The sequence below is a fragment of the Mus musculus genome, chromosome 2 (assembly GCF_000001635.26).
Source record: "Mus musculus strain C57BL/6J chromosome 2, GRCm38.p6 C57BL/6J".
Taxonomy (NCBI): domain Eukaryota; kingdom Metazoa; phylum Chordata; class Mammalia; order Rodentia; family Muridae; genus Mus; species Mus musculus.
The window spans coordinates 93,324,271-93,337,252 of record NC_000068.7 but is presented as its reverse complement, the minus strand read 5'-3'; the positions used below and the strand labels follow the sequence as shown (position 1 = coordinate 93,337,252).

At 51.9% G+C, this 12,982-nt stretch overlaps 1 protein-coding gene across 3 annotated transcripts in view; it reads left to right on the top strand.

The window, feature by feature from the left end:
* The first annotated feature begins 2,701 nt into the window (after positions 1-2,701).
* Tspan18 (tetraspanin 18) overlaps positions 2,702-12,982 on the top strand; it is a 132,792-nt gene continuing 122,511 nt past the window's right edge. The window contains exon 1 of one of the 3 annotated variants that reach the window (XM_006499475.4): positions 2,702-2,981. The gene's annotated coding sequence lies outside the window, so the exon portion shown is untranslated. Of the gene's footprint in view, positions 2,982-3,043; positions 3,237-12,982 lie in introns of those variants that run through there. The other 2 variants (NM_183180.2, XM_006499476.4) reach the window with 2 other exon arrangements.

The window sequence follows — 12,982 nt, the reverse complement described above, 5'->3', positions numbered from 1 at the left end:
TTGCCGTGGCAACATGCCTGCGAGCATCAGCTTATGGAAGCAAGGGTTTATTTTGGCTTACAGTTTGAAGGGACACTAGTCCATCACCAGGAAGACACAGTGGGGAAGGCAGGACAGCTGGCCACATTCACACGCCATCGAGGCTCTGAGAGATGAGATGTGGGTGCTTTCTTCTTACTCAGTCGGGGACCCCCGCCAATGCAATGGTGCTGCCCAGGATCTCCCACTTTCATTAACCCAATTCAGAAACTCCCTCAAAGACATAATAGAGATCCAGCTTCTAGATGAGTCTAGATTCTGTCAAATTGACGGTATTAACTATCAAACCCCTCCCTATGCAGGGAGTTGGGAGGTCTTGACCCAGGAGTCAGGAGGCCCCATGTTATTGCCATGCTCATCTGTCAACCCCACCAATCTTTCTCAGCATCCCCATGAAGACAATGAAGTAGCTGGACTACGATGAATCCCCATGGGGTTTCTTTGGAGTGGGCAAATGAGGAATCCTGGGCCTTCTGAACCTGGCGGCTTCTGGGTCTGTGCTAACCTGGCATCTCCTTGGTCAGAGCTAGCTGGCCCTTCCATTTCACCCCTGGGCTGTCTTTCTCCCCTCCCCACTCCATCCCCTTGGAATACTTCATTGCCTGCCTGAAACCTCATGATAAGCCACCATTTGGGGAACTTTCTTGGTTTCCCGACAGAACAGTTGAAGGGACCCTACAGGTTGTTTGCTCAACTTTGCATGTGGAAACACTAAGACTAAGATTGTTCTATGAATAGGAGACTAGCTCTCCCAGCATCAAAATGTGGTCTTATGTCTCATGGGACTAAACTTCCAGGGTCCCCATTTTGGGGGAGAAAAAAGGCACTTTTCTGTCTCTGCTATACAGGTATCATGTTTCCTGGTGTGCGGTGTCCCACGCTGGTTGCTAATGTGTCTTTAGTGACCTTTTTGGCGCTCACTGGACTCCAAGTGGGAGTGAGCCCTGCGATGCTCAGCCCTTCTTAGCCAAAGCAGCCAGCGGCATCTTGTTACACTTTCTTTTATTATGACTGAAGATCCGTTGTTGGAGTTTAATGACACCATTTTATTCGCACTGTATTTGTTTTATGATATCCTTCTATTTATAGCAATCCGACACTGCTCTTCCATTTATGGCCGTGGTAGAACATATCACTGTTTAAAAACAAACTCGTTTAAGTAAAACAAAATATAAAATAAGTGCTGATTTAAAGAAAGCACTTAAGCAGGCAGCCGTCATCCTTGGGCCCAGTCAGACTAACGTTCTCAAGGAGGCAGAAGGAAACGGAGGCCTGGAGTTAGATCCACTGTCCTAACTGGACGTGAGATGTACAGCCGGCCCAATCTTCTTTCCATCTACTTAGTTGGTTCTGGGGTGGAATTCAGGAGTCAGGGCTGGTGGCAAGTACCTGTTAGCAGGGAGCCATCTTGCTGGCCCCCAGCTTGTGCTGTCTCCCCTAAACTACACTGTGCCTGCTTTTGTCAAAACTTAATCTTTAAAGGCCCCTCCTGTCTGCCAAGCCTGGGCCTTTTCCCTCACAGCTTGATTCTGCTTAAGTTTCTGGGATGCCCCTCTTGGTTCCCAGGAGGCCCATGCAGCAGTCTTTTACAGCAGCAGCCTTGAGTTAAGGGCCTGTGAGGGTTCTCAGCCAGAGGGTTCCGTGCCCCACCCCCCCCCCCCACACACACACACTCTGTTTGGGAAGCTGAAGAGGTATCTATATATTGACAGACTTCCACACCTACGCCATTGGTCCACTGTTCTCGAAACTGCATGCCCCTCTGTCAAATCCCCTTCTTGGCCTCTCTCTGTGAAGTGGTTCAAAGGAACAGCCCTGAGACCTTAGACATTTTACTTCTTGGACTGTGGGCTTGAAAATACCAAGTCTGGTTTTCTGTTTACCCTTCAAAGCTCTGTCTAGCATCCTGACTTCACCAAGTTCCACACTGAAGTCAAAGAGTGTCTGTCCTGGGTGAGATCAGTGGGCCAAGTGGTCTCCTGTAGAGTGTAGTTTGATTTGTGTGTGTGTGGCCTCACAGGACTTTTCAAAGCTGAGACACTGATAATTGCTGCCAACGATTTGAGCCTTCTCATGACAGTCTTTCTTAGGTTGTGGCTCTTGAGTGCCTGCTTGTGAATTTTATATGGGTTCTGTATAGCATAGGTTAGCTGTCTTAGTGAACCCCAGTGGAGGAGAGGATGAAGTGAGAGCCTCTCACTGGTCTGGTCCTTAGCAGTGCTATAGTTTACAGCGGATGGGGTTGGGAGGCACCAACAATGAACCCTAATAGAGCTTGCTGCACAGGTTTCTATCTGGTACTTCCCTGGCAGTAAGTGGGAAACCAAGACGCGACATCGCAATGGAGAATCCCACACCCCAGCCCTGCAGTCCCACACACGGTGTGATAACAGCGAGAAAGCTTCCAGGGAATAAATGTCCCAGTCTAGCGTGCTACCTTCACCCTTCTCCAGCAATCTCCTAAATTCAGACATTGAGGCTAGGAGTGCAGAGGACATCGGGAGAGCACAGTTCCAGAAACCACGCTCTAGGACCCGGTGAGAGAGCGGCCGTGGACCATGAGAGCCGTGTCCGCCCCGGAGACGCGCCAGCACCGCGGCGGCAGTAGTGGCGACAGGAGACGGAGGGGCGGAGGCTGGGGCGGAGGGAGCGGGAGGGCGGGCCGGAGGGTGGCGGGAGGTGTGGCCGGCGGCGGTGGCGGGTGAGCCGCTGCAGCTGCCGCCGGCGTCTCAGGGGCTGCAAGCTGCAGGCGGACGCAACGCTGTGCGATTCCGAAGCCCAGCCACGCCAGGCCGCCCGGCCCTGGCCCCCAGCGGGCGTCGCCGCTCCTTGTCGCTTTGACGCCTAGCCCAGCGCCGCGGCGCAGGACTACCGGTGCCCCGCAAGTTGCGAGCGCACTCTGCGCCTGGGGAAACTTTACCCCGCGGCCGAGCCTCTGCCAGGTAGGATTCAATCACTGAGCCCCTCTGTGCGTACTGGCCCCGGGATACCGCGCGCTTCGGGGGAGATCCCAGATCAGTGCGGGTCCCAGGACGCTCGGGTAAGCGGCCACCAAGTTCTGAAGCGACTCCCCTGGGGGCGGGGACAGCGCCGCACTGAGTGACCCGGAGCATGCTCGGGTCGCGACTTCGCCCAGGTCAGGTGCAGCCATTCTGCGCCCAGCGATCTCGGGGGCTCAGGCGACAGTAAGGCGGCAGGTGGGACTCCCAGAGCCGGTGTGTTGGCCGGGGCTGTACCGAGAGTGAAGGGGTGAGCCCAAGTGACCCTGCACACAAGCAGGTCACAACGGGGGACACGGAGCCGGGCTTGGGCGCGGCGGACAGCCGATCGGGCTGGGGCACCGAGCGCTCTTCGCCTTCGTGGGACCCTGGTAGCAGGGCCTGGAGAACGCTCCTAGATTTTGCTCTCGCACCCGAGTTATCATTCCTTGCGCGGGAAGATGTCCAGCTCCGTGGATGTGGAGACCTAGGAGGTTCCCGGGCGGGTCCGGAGCTCCTTGCGGCCGGATGTGGGGTGTGGTGGCCGTGGGTTCCTTAGCGTGGCTGGCCGAGGTGGGCGCGCGCGGGCTCCGGGTCCTGCTTGCGCTGGGAGAGTTGTCTCGCCAGGGGGCGCCCTTCCCTGGCCAGATCGGCTTCCCAGACCAGCCTAGGAGCTTCTCTGAGTTTCTGAGCTCATGGAACCGCAGATGGACCAAGGCAATGCGCGTGGGGTCTGTTTGGAGGAGCTCCCCACCTTGTCCCAGAGAATCGGACGGAGGTGCACCCACTGTGAGACTGATGTGCAACGATCAGACGGATCAGTGTCATGAGGTGGGCTGCTGGCAAGGATGAGTGAACAATTTACACCCAGAAAAACAAAAGAAAGTTTACATGAACAGCAAGCCTGCATGGAGACAATAGGATAGAACATTAGTTGGATTTACTTGAAGTTACTGAAACCCAGCCATTTTTGTAAAAGTGGCATCTTTTGTCCTGGTCCTGGTCAGATCTCTGGGCGTGGTGGGCAGGATTTGTCCTCTCTCTGGGCATAGGTAGATTGGGGGCATAGGAATTTCTATAGTTTCATCAAAAGGGATACACTCCTCACCCATTACCGAGAGCACTCCATGTCCTGGGCCTGAGGTCCCACATGCATCTCTATGATCACGTCCCACATGCTGGTGAAAACGCACTTTCTTCCTTCCTGTACTCTTAGACTCCTGTATTGTGTGGGTGGAAAGGGTCATCTTTGTTGTGTGAAAGGCTGTTCTTATGGAGGGGACTTTGGAGGGAATTGGTGCCTTCTCTTCTCACTAAACTTCTCTCTGTTCCCCCAAGAGAGTACAGATAAGCTCACAGAGACCGTAGCTTCACACCGACTGAAGTTTTCATGTGCCCTTGCTAGGAATTCGTGCTCACCATCCAAGCTATTCCATATACCCCACCACACACACACACACACACACACACACACACACACACAGGTGTTGGGAATGGGTCCCCAAGATACAGATGGGGTCCTGCCTTCAGCCTGGGTAGAAACCACATGTGTTTATTGGATACAGCTAGTACCCCCATCCAGGACAAAGTTTCCATCAGACAGATCATCCTATCTGCCTGGCTTCTGTTTGGAATGGCAGAGCCAACGCAGAGAGGCAAAGGAAAGGGTGGGGACCCTTGTCACTGGGTTTGTCTTTAAGACATGCCAGAAAACAAAAGAAGAGTGTTGTTTGTTTTAGTTTTAATGGCTCTCAGTGTGTGTGTGTGTGTGTGTGTGTGTGTGTGTGTGTGTGTAGCCTAGTTGGAGAGCCCCGCCCACCCCTGGAACGTGGGTATTAGCATGTTCCCAACCCGAAGGCCTGCAGATTCTGGGTGCTGTCTCTTCTCTTTACTCCTTACTCACCCCAGCCCTCACACTGAAGACAACATAGAGGTTCTCCACCTTCCAAAGTTGCTCCTGCCTCTGGTCCTGTCTCTTGGACTCCAGGTAGATTCCCCAGTTTCTGACTTCTCAGTAGTCCAAGCCCAGGCTCATTTCTTTGTCTCTCTGTCCCCAAGACCAAGATGCCAGTCAATCACTGAATCTCCAGGGAGCTTTGAGGAAACAAACCTCTGGACTTGCACCTAGGACAGACTGATCTGAATCCAGAAAGGACCCCTCCCCCAGTTTTCTGGTAACTTCCACACCAGGCTGGAAATAGTCCCCTACCATCTAAGTGACATTTTAGTGCTTTGGACTTGGGACTGGTTGGGTTTGGAGTCAAGATATTAGGGGGGTTTGTGGGAAGGGGCTGGTAGAGGAGAAAGGGCAGATTTGAAATCCAACCAGTTAGCTTCTCATGGAGGCCTTAGATGAACCACTTTCTCAGTGGCCCCTCTTCCCTCTCTGTAAACAGCTCTGGGGATAGAGGGGTCTTGTGACTTAAATCCAGGGAAGCCTTTTGGGATTCTGGACAACCAAGCTGGATGTTGCCTCTGGTCTAGCTGAACAGAATGCTGGTTCTTCACCAGGGTGCCTGGCCTCCCCTTGCTTAGCCTCTGGTACTAGAACCCAGTGGACTCACACTCAATCCAGCAGGTTGGGGTAGAGAGAAGGGAGTGTGACCCATCTCTGCTAGGAGTGTCACAGCAGCTGGTGCAGGCATCTTTGTCTGGATGCCTATCTAACCCCCATTCCCTGGGCAGAGCCAGGGCCTGCGGCTGGACCACACATTTTAGCAACCCCTCCCTGTTGAGAGAGGTGCTCTTCTGGCCCATTTCATCAACCACTGAAAAGGGGAATCAGGAACGGTTGGTTGTCTGAACTCAGCTGGGACTCCATAGAGAGAGTGCAGCACCCAGCACTTGGCCCCAGAGAACAGATGATGGCAGCTGCTGAGCATCCCTGCAACCCAATGTTCTCAGGCAAACATGCCAGCTTGGGTGCCTCCTGCCACTAGGGCTGGCATCGAGTGCCGGTGCTCCATGTGATGGAGTGAGGCAGATCACAAGGATTTTGGTTTTTATTTTTACAAAGAAAGACGGAATGTGATGGTGAAACCCGGGTCTGCAGCTGACGTAGGCTATCAGAAGGACCCTGGCTCCTATCCTAGACTTCTGGGTTGGGCATAAGAAGAAACAGGCTCGTGAGAGCTGTGGTGGAGTAAGATAGAGTAGAAAACCCAGGGAACCTAGAATTAGAAGGCTTGATCTGCCATAGATGAGGCTGTGTGACTTCAGCTAAGTCACTGCCCTTTTCTGAGCCTCAGGCTCTCTGTTTAGAAAAATCACCCCATGGTGATTAGAGCACCTGGGTTTAAGTTCTGTCTACCTGCTTGCCAATTATGTGACCTTAGGTCACTCACCTTCCAGTGCCTTCCAAGTTCTATAAAATGGAATTAGCAATCTCTCCCTTCAGCCTGCAGTGGCCCCACAGTGAGATCATCCTAATAAAACACTCGGCGCAGTATCTGACGCACAGCACAGACTGTTATCTTCCCAGTGTTTAGGGGTGGAATATTGTCAATAAGTTGGTCTTCTGGTTGTTTTCTTATTTTACTACCTCAGTGGGCAGCCCTGTCCCCGTTGCAGGATAGCCAGTGTTATGTCTAGTCTCTCCGCCATTATCTACCAGTTCTTCCTTTCCTCTCCGATCTGCATTCCATCCAAATTGAGTACCAAGCCTGCGGGTGCCAATGAGAAGCTGGCCCGATAAACAGCTTCCAAAACCACCCCAGCCCTGGGATGAGTCCACTGGGTTCTAGGACCAGGGGCTAAGCATGCCTCTAAAGCCCTTGGGACTTTCAGATAAATGCTCTCGGGATCTGAGGGCTGCATTTCCCCAGCCGATCCAGATACCCTCTGTGGATGTGGGCTGGGCCAGCTCTGAGGTCTGTGAAGTGGGACTATGCCCACTGTATGGGCTGGGGCAGCTTCCTCAAACTGCTTGGGAGGGGGCAGTTCAGACTGCACCAGCCTCTTCCCCAGGAAGGCTATGGTTCTAGTCCATCTTGCATGTGATGGTATAGAAATGTGAGACTGTTCCCATGAGTCAGGGCTGGACTACTCTCTGTCCTCATCTCTGGTCTCTGGGGGCTTTAGTTATTGTTCCCATTTTATAGATAGGAAAATAAGGCTCTGAGATAGTGGAGTCAGCAGTGGGGTTTGGGTTTGAGGTTAGCTCATGTTGGCTCTTCATCCTGTGCGCTCAGCCATTGTGTTGTGCTTCTCCTGAACCCCAGAACCCCAATAAGGATCTTTGAAATTGGGCCACCCACTTGACACACACACACACAACACACACACACATTCACACATACACACACGCACACATACACACAAGCACGCACACACACATTCATATACGCATGCATACACACATACAGGTGTACACACACACACACACACACACACTTTTGACCGTTCTTGCTCTTTTTGTCTTGCATATACCATTCGGCCATCTCGGGGACAGGTGGGTTAAGAAGCTTGGAGACCTAGTTGCTTACAGGAGGGGGATAATCTTAGGAAATCACAACAGGCTATAACAGGAAGAGGCTCTGGATCTGCAGTTAGTGTCCCATCATGTTTCTGTGCCCATTCCTTGTCTGTGAAAAATCAGAATGATGGCCTCTGTGTTCTGTTAGGCTGAGTGACAGAGAACTCCCTTGCACCTTAGATTCCCTGCTTGCTTGTCTGCTCATTTCTGCTTTTTGTGGTGCTTCGGATGGTAACCCTGGTATGTCTATGGCTGCTCTTCTGAACCATGTAGATGGCACTGAAGTCACTACAGGAGGAGAAGAGGATGCTGGGAATGCCAGCAGGCATTCCATGCGCAGTGGGAGGTGGTATATCTCACTCAACTCTGGGACGTTGGCCAGATCTGTTACCTGGTTCTAACCAGTCAAGGGCAGCTGGGCCCACGAGAAACTCCAGCTTGGCGTTGACATTGGCAGCAGAGTACTGAGAGGAACATTCCAGGCCCCTTTGGGATGGCTGGGTCACCAGTCCTTCAGACATTAGGCTTATCCCTAACTGACCCAGTGGGACACAGTCTGCACATGGGGACATGATTTTAAGTGATCATATTGGGCCTGTGACACACTTCAGGTGGTGGTGCCAAAGGGGCTGATAAGTGGCACGTGGTGAACACACTCAGCCATTTCTTGACTTTCCACCCAGTACTCCCTGGCTTCCTTTGGCTTGCTGAAACTTATTGCTTTGAGAACTTTCCAGATCTTTCTCCATGTTCTTCCAGTAACCCCTTCTGGCCCTATCTCCTCCCATTCCCTCTAAGGTGACTCTTCTGAGTTCACCTCTGTGGGAGTGGGGAGTCAGGGAGCCAAGGGTGCTGCACTCATCTGGAAATTGGGAGAGAAGGGTAGGGGTGTGGAAGGAGAGTCTAGTTTGAGATATACAGTGCGAGCTAGCGCGCGAGGCCGTGTGCCTTATTAAACCAGAAGGGGCAGCCCCAGCAGAACAGACAGATACCGTCCAATGCAGGGACAGAGTCTGGCTAGTGGAGAAAGGTTCCAATTCCTGCCCACCCTGAGCCGCCTAGGATCTTAGGACTGAGCGCTCTCTCTCTCTCTCTCTCTCTCTCTGTCTCTCTCTTTCTCAGTCACTCTCTCTGTCTCCCTCTCAGTATCTCTCTGTGTCTCTCTGTCTGTCTCTGTCTCTGTCTGTCTCTCTCTGGATGAACTAACAGCTTCGGTCGAGAGTGCACGATAGATTTGGAGTAAACTAGCCCTTTCATGAGTCCTGAGCCCAGAGATACTGCTAGGAATGGCTCCCTGCCACCCACCCCACCCCAACATGGCCATCTCTACTGCTGAGACAGATTGCTTTCAGGCTTGCCAACTGTGTACAGCCTCCTGGGGAGCAGGCTGGGCCACCTGCTTCCTGACATTCAGGGACCCTGCCAGTGGAGCAGCCTCTGCTCCTGGCTGTGGCTTCAAGCAGGTTTAACAGGCCCCCATGGGAACGAGAGGAATAAGGCACTGGATGTAAGCAGCAGAGGAAAGGCCATCCCTGGCTCCAACCCAGAGGTGCTAAAGGGGCTCAAACACCCAGGTCCTCTCCCTGACGCAAGAATCAGAGGAAGCAATTTGTCCTAGGGGATAGGGACAGGCATGTCTAAGCACAACCACCTGGTTGTATTCACGTCCCCAGCCAGGCTGGCAGCCATGGCAGAGAGTTGGCCTTTAACAAATCCCTTCACTTGTAGTGGCTTCCTCCCCTCTTCCATACTTGGCATTCACTCGTTCACCCTGCCTTACTTTAGTAGGGTATTTCCAACAGCAGATCCCCAGTTGAGGATTTGAGGGCCAATCCTTGATGCATGAGAAAGAAGCGAGTTGCCCTCTGTGGGCTGCTGGGCCCAGTCCTTTGAGGACTCTGTAAGCAACTGTATAAAACACACTTCAGTCATTCCACCAGGCAGGGGAGGCTCGCTTGTTACTCACCAATTTTACTGTCACTCATAAAAGGATGCTCTCAGAGACTCTGGCTCCTGGATATGTCCAGCCTGCCTTCTGGGCAAGAGATGCTGCTGAACACTCAGGGGAGAGATGACCAGAGAGAGCAGCAGCTTCCAACAAAGCCCCAGGAGGCCTTGCTGGACCACAGGCACGTGCAAGGTTGGGAGCAGGGGTGAGCTGGAGGCACAGCTTACCTGTCTGAGGTAGAGGCATGGATTTGTGATGGACTATGTCAACTGTATGGACGGTCACATGCTCATTCTTTCCCTGCCAAGGGACTGGAGCATCATATAAACCTCACCAGATAACCAACTCACCGGCCTTCTGCCTCTCATGGTTTTCTGCCCTTCTCCATGCTCTACCTGTTCTCTGCCCATCCTGACTTGGTCCCCACAGACATCATCTTTGCTTTTCCATCTCACGGGGTTCAGTTGCCTGGGCTTGACAGGGTCTAGAAGACCATCTGCCTCCTCCCCCGCCTTGTGAACTGGATTCAACAGGTGAAGGTAAAGGGCCATTTTCACTCTCCTTCAGACTCCTCCAGACTGTGTTGTTGGTCTTCAAAGGGCTTTTTGTTGTTGTTTGATGATTTTTTTCTGGAGGTGTCTTGCTGAGAAAGCCAGCTGCCAAGCCAAGGCAAGCAGCGGCCTCTGAGGCCCTGCTTACTTATGCTGTGAGAGAGCAGGGCCTGGTTGCTTGGTGTTTCTGATGCGCCAGGTTGCATGCAGCATAGACTGAGCTTCCAGGAGGATTGCAGGCCTGGCAGGCCTTCCCTCCTTTGTGTCTGAAGACTTGTAGCCTGAAGGGGGCCAGGCTCTGAGCCTGGGTTCCTAGCAGGCCTGGGAATATATCATCATCACAAAGTGAATGAAGAGTTAGACTAGAAGAATTAGAATGTAGATCATACTTAGCCAGCAAGAGGCTGTCTGGGAGTCCAGAGCCTCCAAGCCTTGGGTTCTGGTTCTGTTTGGCTATACTACTCTGTGGTCTTCTATGTGTTTGTGTGTGTATGTGTACATATGTGCACTGAGGTCAGAGGTCAGTGTTGGGTATCTTCCTCTGTTGATCTCCATTTTGTTTTTTGAACTCAGGTCCTCAGGCTAGTATAGCAGGCACAGTACAGGCTAGACCATCTTCCAGTCCTACTGTGAGCATCTGATGTTTCATTCTCATGGGAGAAATGAGTTCTGGTGAGTCTTGGGGTCTCTTCCAGCACCAGAGTCCCTGGGTTCATCCCAGAGTCTTGAAAAGGGGGAGAAAAGACTGAAGCCGAGCATCTCTTGGAAGAATGCACTCAGGAAGGCCACCATGGTTGTTGTTGTGTGGCCTAAATAAAGTAAGAGGGATAGGTTTCTTTTTAACAGCTGATATATATATATATATATATATATATATATATATATCAAACGAAGATTGATAATCTTTTCTTTTTAAGATGGTTTGAAGATTACAAGCAACTGATGACCCCACATAATAAGCTCAAATAAAAATAATCTTTTAAGAAAGTGGTTGCTATGTAATTGAATTTAAATAATGAGTATTTTGTTTCCAAGTAGCCCAACTACTTGTAAAGATCTATTCAAACCTGTTTGAGGTGTGTGTGTGTGTGTGTGTGTGTGTGTGTGTGTGTGTGTGTAAAGGCCTTGGTGATGAGAGCTTCTCTCTGGGAAATAATAATAGCAGTACCAGTATTGTCAAACAAAGCTGCATGGGTGTTCACATGTATCTTTGGGTGAGCGACATATGGATTCCCACAAAGCACTTCTAGAAGGAGGTGTACTAGAAGCTGCTGGAAAGTTCCCCTGTGTTCCAGCAGGGCTGTGAGCAACTGAGTCCGATTTCAGCTTTGCAGTCCCACAGGTTGGGATCCAACTCAAACCCTGGTCAGCTGTGTGACTGTGGGTGACTTACATAGTTCATCGAAGCCTCAGCTTAGGGGCGGGGATGGACAGTAAGGCAAAATCAAGTGCTCCGGCCCTTCCCCACGCACCTGCACAGAAACAATGCTCTTACTGAGGACCATAATGAGGGAGGCTTTCTCTTGAGTGGAGTCTCCTCTTTCCTGGTTTGTGCTAAGTTAACAAAAGACTAGCCAGCAATGGTTGTACCATAGGTAAAGGCGCTTGAAGGTGGAGGGTGATGTTGGGGAAACCGCGGCAGTAGCTACATCTTCCCTGCTGGTTTGTGGTCATTGAAAGAGCCTTGCGGTGTCGTGGCTACACTTAGCCCTGCTGTCTCTGGCTGGTGTGATCCCTTGCTTTAGCAACAGTGACAAGACAGGTGTGGTAGACGGGAACACAGAGTGGCTGAGTGTGGGACACGCTGAGGCCAGCATGACGACAAGGACTCCTGTGAGCAGCCTCCAGCCCTCTGACATTTGAGACCCAGTGAGACGGTCTGACCAGAGCTGAGACTCTCTACACTTCAGTACTGTATCTGTCCTTTCAGTGTAGGGGCAACAGGAAGACCCTACAAGGACACCTTCCCAGGTGTCCTGCCTCACTTGCTGGTGCTACATGCAGGCCAGCACTTCGCCTCTGTCCTACAACTCAGTAGAAGACTTTGGGTGGGAGCAACCAGTGTGGGTGGGAACACAGGTGGGAGCACCCAGGGTGGGTGGGAGCACCCAGCAGCTCTGAAGAGAAGATGCTCCATTGTAACTCAATCCCAAGGCTCAGGACCAGCCTCAGAAAGGCAGACTGCAGATGCTCAGGAGGTTTCAGGTTGTTGTTTTGTTTGTTTTCCTTGTTTGAGCTCTTCTGTGGATGGGGGAGGGGAGGATGTGAGAAGGAAGGAGCGTCTGGCCTGGCTGAGGGGAGAAAATGAGATAGCTTGGGTTTCATTTGCAGCCAGGCGCACTGTGAGCCTGTCTGCAGAGCTTAATAAAGACAGGAAGCCTGAGACAGCAGAGGTCTCCTGAGCTGTGCAGAAACACCTCCCACGGCCTCCTCCACTGGACCACCTCCTCCTCAGGCTTGTGTGTATTAGCGCCTCGCAAAAGGGCAATTTTCAGCGATGTTGGATTCCCAATCTCAGCTGCATTAGTGAAAATCTCTTTCTTAAAGCCCAGGATCAGCACAAGAAGGAGGCGGGTCTGCTCCCGGCCTGACCCTGTCTGCTTGGAGAGCCCAGTCACCAGCCAACCTGGGCTGACACTTGCTGTTTATTGCTTAGCAGGGAAGAGGTAAGCTATGGGATTAGGTGGAGTGAAATGGGGCTTCCAGCCTACCTGTGACTTTTCCAGGGGCTCCCAGTTGACCAGGAGACACTCCATGGGGTGGAAGACACAGCTCAGGATTAGAAGTTGGAGTCTAGCCTCTCTGAGTGACATTAGGCAAGGTTCTAGACCTCTCTGGACCTGTTTGCCATCTGAAAAACCTGGGGCTGGGATAAAGAACCCAAACCAACCAGCCAGCCAACAATGAAACTATACCACAGCAGAGACAAGTGACAGGATCGGGCTTAGTTTTGTTCTTTCTCTGTTTCTCTGCTGGTCACTCCAGGTCCAAG